A 10,862-nucleotide genomic window follows, 5' to 3' on the forward strand; every position below is an offset into this window, starting at 1 on the left:
GAGCAATCCATGCTACACCCTGTAATCCATACAGGTGAACAACTCATGCTCATTATTTTTGTTTATCTGTTTTCATTTCCAAGCATTCAAGTTTAATCTTTCCTTCTCGCTTCCCCACGGAGAAGGGTATCGTTCTCACCAACACCAATATAAGCTGTGTGACGAAGCGTTACGAATTTTTCTCTACAGATTCAACTCACAAGACCGCCATATTTTTTTTCAATTTGGAGAACTAAATATCGCCAAAAAAAAAAACTCCAATTTTCCTCATTTTTCCAATTGAAATTTTGACTCACCTCGAATGTTTACCCTCGTCGCCAGATTTGTAGCAATAAAACAATTATGTTCAAGGAGTTTTACACGTATATATATAGATTTATTTCACGGAACTCTTTCCTGTGTCGATCACTTCGTCACACCCACTCTAACTGACTGTCCTTCCTGTCCACACTACAGGACCACACTCAGGGATATTAATATTAATTATAAGATAGGTTCAGCTCCGTATCCAGGGGAAAACCCTACAGTAGACATTCGTTTAGCCGCAACCTATTTTTCCTCAATATTTTTAAAAATAAGTCAATTCTTTGTACAGTTTTGCTCATAAAAGACGATTATTTTGGTTATTTTCATAGAATTCATTCCAAAGAAAGTATAAATTCGTTTTTTGTTTTGTAAGTAATTCAAATATGTGGAATCAGAGTGGACATTCGATTAGCCGCATCCTAAAATTTCACTAACAGAAAATTTGTGCGGCAAATTTGGATTCCAATCGGTAGCTAATATTTAGTATGTCCACCTCCATTTCAGATCACTTTGAAAACTCGATTTGGCATCGAGTCAGACAGCTTTTAAAGTGTTGCCATATTGATTATAGCCCAACATTCCTGAATTACTGCCTTGAGACTGGAAATGTTGTCAAATTGTCATCCGTTTGCATAGACCATCTCGGCAAAGATTCTCCATAGGTTCTCTATGGGATTGTAATCGACTGCCAGCAGGTCATCCAAGAAGCGGAATGTCCTTCTCGGCAAACCATACCTTCCATTGCTTGGAAACGTGGATCTATGCATAATCCTGCTGAAAAAACGACATCCTCGGTAGTGTTATTCTCAACATGGCCAATCAAAACGTCCTCCAGTAATTGAAGATACTTTTCGGAGTTCATTCGGGTGAAAGTGAAACAAATGGGAAGCTTGCTGTGATAGGAAACGGCTCCCCACATTGTCAACCTTCGATCTCACGACATGCCGTTGACTTAAATTGTACCAATAGCAACTGTAACAGTCCGGACTATCCAAATTGAACTTTTTTCGCCGGAAAATACAACATTTCTCCATTCTAGTTTCCATTCCATGTATTGCCGGGCGAAAATGAGATGGTTCTGCTTATGGGTGGCGGTCAGTTTCGACTTCCCTTGAGGTTTCTTCCACATGATGTTTGATGACTTACTCAAGATGCGCGCAATATGCCTCTTCGTTACCGGAACAACCGATTCTGCATTAATGTATGAGCAGGACATCGTTTCTTGATTGCTTCGTGTTTTATTCGTCCTTTAAGACGCAAAGTAACTTTGGTGTTCCCATTTGTTGGTCGTTATATCCCATTTAAAGAAATTCTATTTAAAGAAATTCCGTACCACTTTCTCAGATCGACCAATTTTTGTTACGATTGAGCGATTAGAAAACTTTTGTTCACTGAATATCTTTATTATTTTCCGCCCCTCTTCCGTCAATAGAATACCTTTCGCCATTCCTTTAAATTCTACGTAAATCACTAATCTGACCAACTTCTTACGTTGCACATCTAATATTTATCTTGTAAATTGAACATTCCCAAGTATTTAAAAAAAAACAGATAAATGCTTGGTGATTATGCGAAAACTCGATTTTTATACCCTGCGGCTAAACGTATGTCTCGGGAAAAAAACGACGTTTGAATGTTTATATCCACCGATGCCGCCTTGCGTGTGTGTGATTGTGACGCACGTCCTTTCAATAAAATTGACTTAAATATACTATCACTACAGCAAATAAGTATCCCGATAAAAAAAAACATTTTAATCCTAAATCGATATGACATACAAAAAAATGACGCTTACGTAAATTTGTTTTACCGTATTTTCTTCATCGATGCACCCCTCGGTTTTAACAGCTGGTTGTTTACATCTGACACAAATTATCCTTATTCAACTTTTCGTGTGTAGTTACTTGTTTATGCCGCTAAGGAAGCTTCCGGATAATATATGGAAAGCAAATCTCAACACAGGTCAGCTTATTGGTTGTGCGTGACTTTCAGCGTAAGGAGTTTCTACAAAACATTGTTGTGAAGTATTAGGTAAGCCACGGTGCGATCCGGCTGGTCATTAGGTAGCATCAGATGCTCGGAAGCGTGGCCGAAAAGTTTGAGAAAAAAATGTATATTATAATATTTTGATTTCGAATGGGGTGGATTTTTTGCGCCCATTAGTGTCTTTAAATTGACAGCCCTTTTGTAGTTCTACGACTCTCCGGTTATGTCCCTGACATTACCCATCCAGCTTTTTCGTTTTCCAAAATTCCAAAAATTCATGGAAATTAGCTGGAAAACTGGAACTTGGAAACACACATGTATAATTGATTTTGAAGGTTTCAGAGACCCATCGGATTCGAACTAATTCGGAATTAAGTTCAATGAATCGTGATTGTCATCACGATCAAAAGTAGTCTCCGAGCCAAAATAGAGTCAGCGTTACTATTTGGCTGCTACATCCAAACCCTCGAACGTTTGGATTCTGTGACATATGAATGAACCTCACATAAAGTTCAAGGTAAGCTCCCCTTCTTCTTCTTGACGATCAAGATTCAATGGAGTGCAATGAAGCTGTACACGCAGCAATCTACCGCTGTGAATCTCGAACCCTTTGAACACACCGCACCGCAGCGGGCCGACATCGTCGTGATACGTCGCGATTTCGCGTCGATCTGCGCGGCTGTCGCCCGACTTCCAATAACTGTCCAATCGATCATCACCTCGGCCGAGCGTGACGAGAACCCTCATTAGTGTCATTCTGTAGCTGCATAGCATTGCTGATCAGCCACGGAGAATCCGCTTTTTCCGCTCTGGGGGTCGCACAAGGAGCGTTCAGTGGTGCATAAAATGCACCGTTTGCGCCTCTCCGCTATTAGCTCATTACGCATTCACACATAGCCAGTCGCCATTTCGGTCCGATCCGGCTGCGGGAGCAAAACTAGGAAGTGCTAGGTACCCACCACTTCAACGAGAATCTTTTGCACATGCTCGTGTGCAGCGAAGCTCGCCGGGCCGGGCCGGAGCGAATGTCCTTCTGGGATCCATACATGGTGCGAGTCGGAGAACCAGTTTCCGTGCGCGCTGCGCCGCTCGGGCAATAAAAGTTCGCCGGGTCCAGCGAGCACGGGTGAATTTTGATGACCGTTCCATCGGTGGCGATCGAAAATATTAGTAATCAAACCAACAAGCCACGATGCCGCTCATGAAGCGGCGGCGTTTCAGTTTCAATCAGAATTAAGCGTTCCCTTCGACTCATTCCCAAAAATAGTACCGTAATGAAATTCTGCTAAAGCACGCGGAAGATGATCTCTATCTTATCCCCCATCCGTCACGTACGTAGGCGGATGATATGCAGAACCGGGAGGTATTCTCCGAGGTTCGAATTTATTCATTCATCACGTTCCGCTCGAATGATTGGCGCGTACATATTCACACACACACATACATATGTAGCGATTCCAAGCTCCAACGGAGGAGACTTTTACGAGTCAGCCCACCGCACCCACTCACTCTCCATCATCCGAGGGGATACATCACCAACAACAGGTTCGAACGAGTCGCAGCAAGCCTCAACTCCAAAGTGCGAGCAGATATGATTATTCATGATGTGCAAATGAGCCAGCGGAAAATGGAATCACTCGGCAGCAGCAGCAGCAGCAGCAGCTGGAGCCTGAATTGCAGCAGCGACTTCATACAGGACGGTATCGCAGGAAAGGAGGAAAAAAACAGCAACACATAACTGCACTATAAATATAATCGAACCAGTTGCAACAGCAGCAGCGAGCAACAAATCGTTGATTTTAAATTCGCTTCCGATGCAAATGTGCGTCCCACAGCTGAGCCGCGTGTGGTGGGTCTCTTCTCCCCCCACCCCCAGTAGGAACATGTTGAAAGGGGTCAGTTTTTGGTAGTCACCGACAACTCGGGGAAAGGAAAATGCATCCTCCAAGCCCTTCTTCGTCGTGTCGAGGAAACCACGCCCCAAAAATTCAAATTCTATAGAAAAAACCATTCATTATGATTATTCCTTCGAGCTGCACTATCTGCAGCTGCTGATCTTTTATGATGAATGAATAATGATGCGAAATTTTGGACTCAAACGTGCTCTCGGAGTTTCTTTGAAAGTGCAGAGTAAGCCCAGTAAGAACTTTTTTCTTAGGGAAAAAATAAAAAGCGAAATGCAGCTTGGCTGGGTGCTAGAGCAAGGAAGCGAGTTGCTGCTTATTATTTATGAATTTTGCGATAGAGTGGCATATAAATTTTGCTTTAACGCTGTCGTCGGGGCGACCAATCTACTACTACGTGCGGCGACAAGGTCCGATGCGAAGTTGCATGTGGGTGGGCGTCCTGCCGACACCCACACGCAACGCGCGCTGAGACCGCGCTTGAGCGTTTGGTTCTGACGTTAGTTGGCAGCTATTGCAGTCCGGGTGTCGAGAGTTAGAAAGTTGATCGGGCCAAACCGGCTTAGCATCCAGTAAATCTACGACGTGTGTTGCGCAATGCAAAAGTAGTCCATCACCATCATCGACCCAAAGGGGGTTATAGCACGTGGCATAGTTTTCCAAGGGCCCAATGTCCTTCGGCATGCATTAGCGCAATCGCTCAACAAAACACTCCATCACAGAAACAGCGCACAAATCTGTCAGTGTGCGGCGGAATTTGCTGATCAATTGCGGGTCAATTGTCACCGAAGTTGTTAAGTCATGGTTTACATTGGGCTCTTGAAGTGTCCAGCCGACATCATCGCGTGGCAAGCGATCGCGGTTGCTGCTTTGAATTATTGGTGGGTAATTTGTTATCTTTTTACTCTGTTGAGAAGCGTCACAAATTGGTGCTGATCGAACTAGAAACTGCGCGCGGGAACGTGAAATTAATTAAAAAATATGCGCTACTGGACATTGGCCGCACACGGTAGCCGACATTAATCGCTCACATCGGGTAATTTATTTATTTATCGTTTCATGATTGATTACGGCTTGCTTGTTTTTTGCCATCGGTACGGGAGAAGTTTAGAATAGTACCGGGTAGAGCCTGCACAGGGCCTCTCCACTGGAATTGGCGGTTGGCGGAGCTGGGCAATTGTGTAGTTGTTATAGAATCATTCTCGACAAAAACCACCAGCGATGAGTTGCAGGGTATAATGAGAGGATATTAATTATTCCCAATGTCAGTTCCGTCAATCGAATGGATGGATTCAGTACTGAAGAAGCGGATCGCATTAGCGATCGGCCGAACCGCCCCTCGGTTTGAATTAATGGTTGTTACAGGGAAGCTTTACGATTAAAGAGATATTAACGGTCGCATTCGTTTTCGGAAATGATGTGCCCTTGGTATACAGGGATTGTTTCGCTCTTGAGCACTAGCTTCGTTCAAACTGTATAAGATTATGTCTATTAACATCGAATCTACCACAACCGGGTCAAATGATCATTTTAAAATTTTTGTCAGAGTTGCTTGTAGATAATATCATCAAATCAGTTTTTGCCTTTACTATTTTTCAAATAAAAACACATAAAATGTATTTTTCTATATTTACTCATTTCCAACTTGTGTTAAATAATATATTTTGGCTACACACAATCCCTTTGAAAATATTTTCGTAGTCGTATTCCAAGAATAGTTCGAGATAGCATAAAAACGATTTTTTTCGCAATTTGCCCAATAAATTTGTGCAATAAATTAATATTAAAATTAAAAAATTAACATTCAAAATACCTAGATACGTTTATTTGCTTCCCAATATTAAAATATGACTCAAGTCTTGTTATATATTCTATTCTGCTTATTGAATATTTTCAATCAAATTACGTATAATCCAACACTGAAACATATTCCTTTTTTTTTTGGTTAAAATTACCATAACCATATGACCATAAAAATGTTAATTGGATAATGGGTGTTTTTTATAGTTTTGCATTTAATTTGGCAACACTATTCGATATGTTTCTCTTTTTGACAGCTGTCACTCGTTTTGAGCATAGTTTGATTTACCATTTCGTCATGGATAGACCGGCACCTGATTGCCAACCAGCAAATCGGGCAGATTTTTTACAAAAACTGACGATGGGTTCAATCGCACTCTTCGTCCATTTTTAAGGTAACCATATTTATCCATCAGAGCAATTGATCGCAACCAGGGATCGCTTGTAAAAGACTTTTACTCTACAGCAGTGTTGCCACACGTACATATTTATCTGGAAAGGTACAGAATTTTTCGTTATTTTTGGTACAGATTCTGTACGGTACAGAGTATAGATTTTCGTCAAAAAGTACAGATTGGTACAGATTTCTTCCATGTTTGAAATTTATTACATTCGAACAGAGCAACATTAAGGTACGTGAAGACTTTTACGCCGCAGTATCGCTTGATGCTGCTGAGCATAAAAGTATCTACAATGCAATAATTGATCAGTTTCATGAGGACGAAATTACTTACAACGATCGTCTGAAAGTATTCGCGTCGGATAGTGCGACTGTGATGATGGGGGTTTCGAATTCCGTAATGCGCCTAGCTAACTAACGAGCTCGGGACTAACGTTCTCACTCTGACTCACTCCTCAGCAACTGTCGAGCGATATTTCTCTGAATATAATCAACCATACGATGAATGTTATTTTGAGATCACAGATTTGACCAAACATCGTGGCGGCATCTTCAAAATTTTGATAAATGGTATGTTTAAGCATCATCAAATACAAAAAATGTAAATGTAATATTTTCATGCTAATAAAATAGATTTTTCTCTACAACGAACATTTTCGATGGTACAGATTTTTGGAAGAAAAGATCCAGATGAGAAAGATTTTTAACCCCTCTGGTACAGATAAAAATGTGGCAGCACTGCTCTACAGGATAATACGCATCGCCAGAGACGTCATACTTTGCTCGACAACGCTTGGTTCGCTTTATGAACCGGTGGAATCTTTAGTCCCTTATTCCTCCAATATGTCTTCTGGTGGGCGTTACAGTTAATGTGGACGTTTTGGTACCACGTTCAAGTGCCTTTAATTTGGAAGAGCTGTGGTTTCAACAGGACGATGCAACCTTTCTTACCCCGCGCCACGATTGATTCATTGAAGATAGGTTTACTACAATATTCTTTAGCAATTTTTACATATTCTTCATATTCTGCTCTGTTAATCGATTTGTTATCGATCGATCGGAACAAGGAGCAACGAGCAAAAAATAGTTCAAGTTTGAAATAACATTTTGTTGACTGTTGTTCTCATAAAGGAGAATATCTCATTTCTTAAATGATTTTTTTTTTTTGGAGGGTGCCTATTTTATCTGCGATCAGATATTGACGATTTGCATACCGATCGAATCGGAAATCTCTGAAATTTATTCCATAAGCTATACATTATAATTCCCTGGTCCGTAAATTGTTTGAATTGAATAAAATTTGACATATTCTCATTTTCCCATACAATTGTTCCGTGCATTCCTGTGCTTAAAAAGTAACTAATATGGCGGCTAGGTATATTTTATTTTATAAAGGAAAATGGTCCTGTCCCAAACGAATCCCAATTGGAACAATAGAAAACTGGGAAAAATGTAACGAATGGGAAAATAGCAATTGAACAAAAATTAAAAATAGGAAAAATAGTAAAAATGGAAAAATTATAAAATATAAGAAATGGAACAAATGGAACAAATAAAACAAAAGGAATCGTGAAAAAAGGCTATAAGAAAAATATGAAAAATTGGAAAATTTGGGACATTAAAAAGAGGAAAAGATGGAGAAAAATATGGAAAATATAAAAATATGAACAAATGGAACAAATTGAACAAAAAAAAGACTGTTATGTAACAATTGTGACAAATGAAACATACGAAACATATAGAAAAAAGAAAAGATGAAAAAGTATAAAAAATAGGAACCATAAAAAAAATGACAAATAGGAAAAATAACAAAAATAGGAAAAAATTGAAAAAGAAATACAAAAATACAGAAATAGTTTTCGCAACACGATTCGGAAAAAAATTTTTTTTCATTCGGTGGATAGTTACCGCATAAAAAAATTTCTCTATGTTAATAACCTAAATCCTAATGATTCCTTTCGTGACCAACGTGAGACATGTTGCCTCAACGCAACATGCAAAAAAAACGCACAAAAAAAGCAAATAAAAAAGCGCTCAAAAACAGAGTTTTCTCAATTACAAAAAATTAAAAATGGAGCACATATAACAAATGAACAAATGCAAAAAAAAGTGAAAAATGCAGAAATGAAAAATATATTCTGAATAGGAAAAACAGGAAAAATTAAAAAATATGGAAAAATGAAAAAAAAACAGGAAACATAAAATAAAGGAAAAATATGGAAGATAGACAAAATAGAAAAAATGGAACAATCAGAAGAAATGGAATAGTTTAAGTAAATGTTAAAAAAATGGAATAAATGAAACAACTGGAAAACAAGAAACAAGTGGAAAAATGGAAAATTTTGAAAAACCGGTTAAATTGAACAAATAAGAAAAATAAAAAAAAATCGAACAATGGGAAAACTGGAAAAAAGAATGATAGGAAAAATAAGATAAATATGAAAAAAATTAAAAACAGAAAAATATGAAATGTTGCAAATGGAACCAACAGAACTGATGGAACTAATGAACCAAATGGAATAAATCGAATAAAAGGAACAAATGGAACGAATGGAACGAATGAAACATATTAGGAAATGAAAAAATGCTGGAAAATCTGGAAAAATAGAGAAAATTAGACAAAACCAATGGAAAAAAGAGAAAAAATAAGAAAGATATGTAAAAAATATAAAAAAAGAAAAAAAAATTAATGTAAAAAAACAAACGAAATCGATTTGGAAAAATTATTAGAAATTAGAAAATGGTAAAATAGGAAAAAATGGAAAAATGGAACTAATGAAACAAATTAAAAAATATGAAGAGTATGAAAAGTAAGAAAACTAGGAGAAATTAGTAAAAATGAAGAGGGAATATTGGAAAAATGGGAAAAATCAAAATGATGGAAAGAGAAAGGAGAATTTATAAAAATGAAAATGAAAACAATGGAAGAATGAAAAATAGAAGAAAAAACGATAAAATGAAAAAATGGAAAAATTGTAGAAAAGGAAATATTTAAATATAGCGCAAATTAGATAGATTGGAAAAATATGAGATATGAAAATAAAACAAAAATAGTTGAAAAACTCAAAGAAATGGTAACCGGAACGAATGGAATAACTAAAACAAAATGGAGCATAGGACAAATGATGAAATGGATAAATGGAGAAAAGGAAAATGAATATGTAACTATATAGAAATAGACAAAATAGTAGAAATGGAAAGAAAAGGAAAAGAAAAAAAACCCAAAATTTCACAATAAGAGAAATAAGAAAATGAAAGAATAAGAAAAATGGAAAAATGGACAAATGAAATGAAAATTCAACGAATGGAAAAAATGGACAAACGGAACGAAAAGAATAGATGTGGAATAGATAGAAAATGTAAAAATGGAACAATGAAAAATTTAAAAAAAATGCCAAAAAATTTGAAATAAATTTGGAAACAATGGACGGAAATAGAAAAATAAAAAAGGGAAAAACATGAACATCGAAAAAACGAATCCAAAAATCGAAAACCAAAAACTCGGGGAATTTAAAACCGAAAAAAAAACTGAAAAATCAATATAATTGAAAAATCGATAAATCAATAAATCGTAAATTAAAAAAATCAGAAAATCGAAAAATCAAAAAAACAAAAAATCAAAAAATTAAAAAAATTAAAAATCGAAAAATCAAAAATATCCGAAAATCGAAGAATCGATAAATCGAGAAATAGAAAATCGAAAATTCAATGAATTGAAAAATCGAAAAATAGAACTAAGTTTACGGATCGGTCGAAGATAACAACACGCATAGTAACAATAAAACAAAATCAGTCACATTAACAATCTATAAATTATAGCTGCTTTAAAAAAAATCTATGGACATGTCATCTCAGCTCTTTGCAGACTAGCTTGCAATCATCCTCACTAAATTATTTTGAATTTCAACAAATCATTTTGGGCCACATAGCAATCATTTTCGAGCAAATGTACTACAATATCACCCAACTCTAACCTTTCGAGATTGTTCGCCAAAAAAAATGGCACACTCAAAGTCAGGCAACCGTAAATTTGCTTTGAAATATATCCCTCGACGGTACCCTTGAAATCATCCCAAAATCGTGGCCATGAAATTCACCCAATTTTAGAGGGGGCCATTTCTAGCCACCAGTTACCCCCCTGTTATCACCCTGGGTGGAAAATCGCTCATTGCGACGAAAGAGGCTGCAAATATGTATACCAGCACCAGCTTATCAGTGCGACAAAAAAGTGAGTCTTAATTCCGCCGATCAAATTTTTCCCACAACCAAAGCTCGATGGCGCCGAAAAATTTCCTCGGGAGCTTATCTCGTATGAGTTGGTGGAGGGGAAGGGAGGCGAAACAGCTCCCTGTCATTCTCAACAGCCCCATTTTTGGTGGACACGCACGTGTGTGTTTCGCCGTTGTAATTCTATTAGGTTAAGCCCGGATTTTTCGTCCGCCGGCCGGGGCTAACGAACGAGACCG

General features: G+C 37.7%; 1 protein-coding gene across 1 annotated transcript in view; it reads left to right on the forward strand.

The window, feature by feature from the left end:
- The window catches only part of LOC129771412 (protein pangolin, isoforms A/H/I/S-like), a 311,746-nt gene that overhangs the window by 278,564 nt on the left and 22,320 nt on the right, over nucleotides 1-10,862 (forward strand). The gene's annotated exons all lie outside the window — the stretch shown is intronic.

Source organism: Toxorhynchites rutilus, chromosome 2 (assembly GCF_029784135.1).
Source record: "Toxorhynchites rutilus septentrionalis strain SRP chromosome 2, ASM2978413v1, whole genome shotgun sequence".
In the NCBI taxonomy this organism is placed as follows: Eukaryota; Metazoa; Arthropoda; class Insecta; order Diptera; family Culicidae; genus Toxorhynchites; species Toxorhynchites rutilus.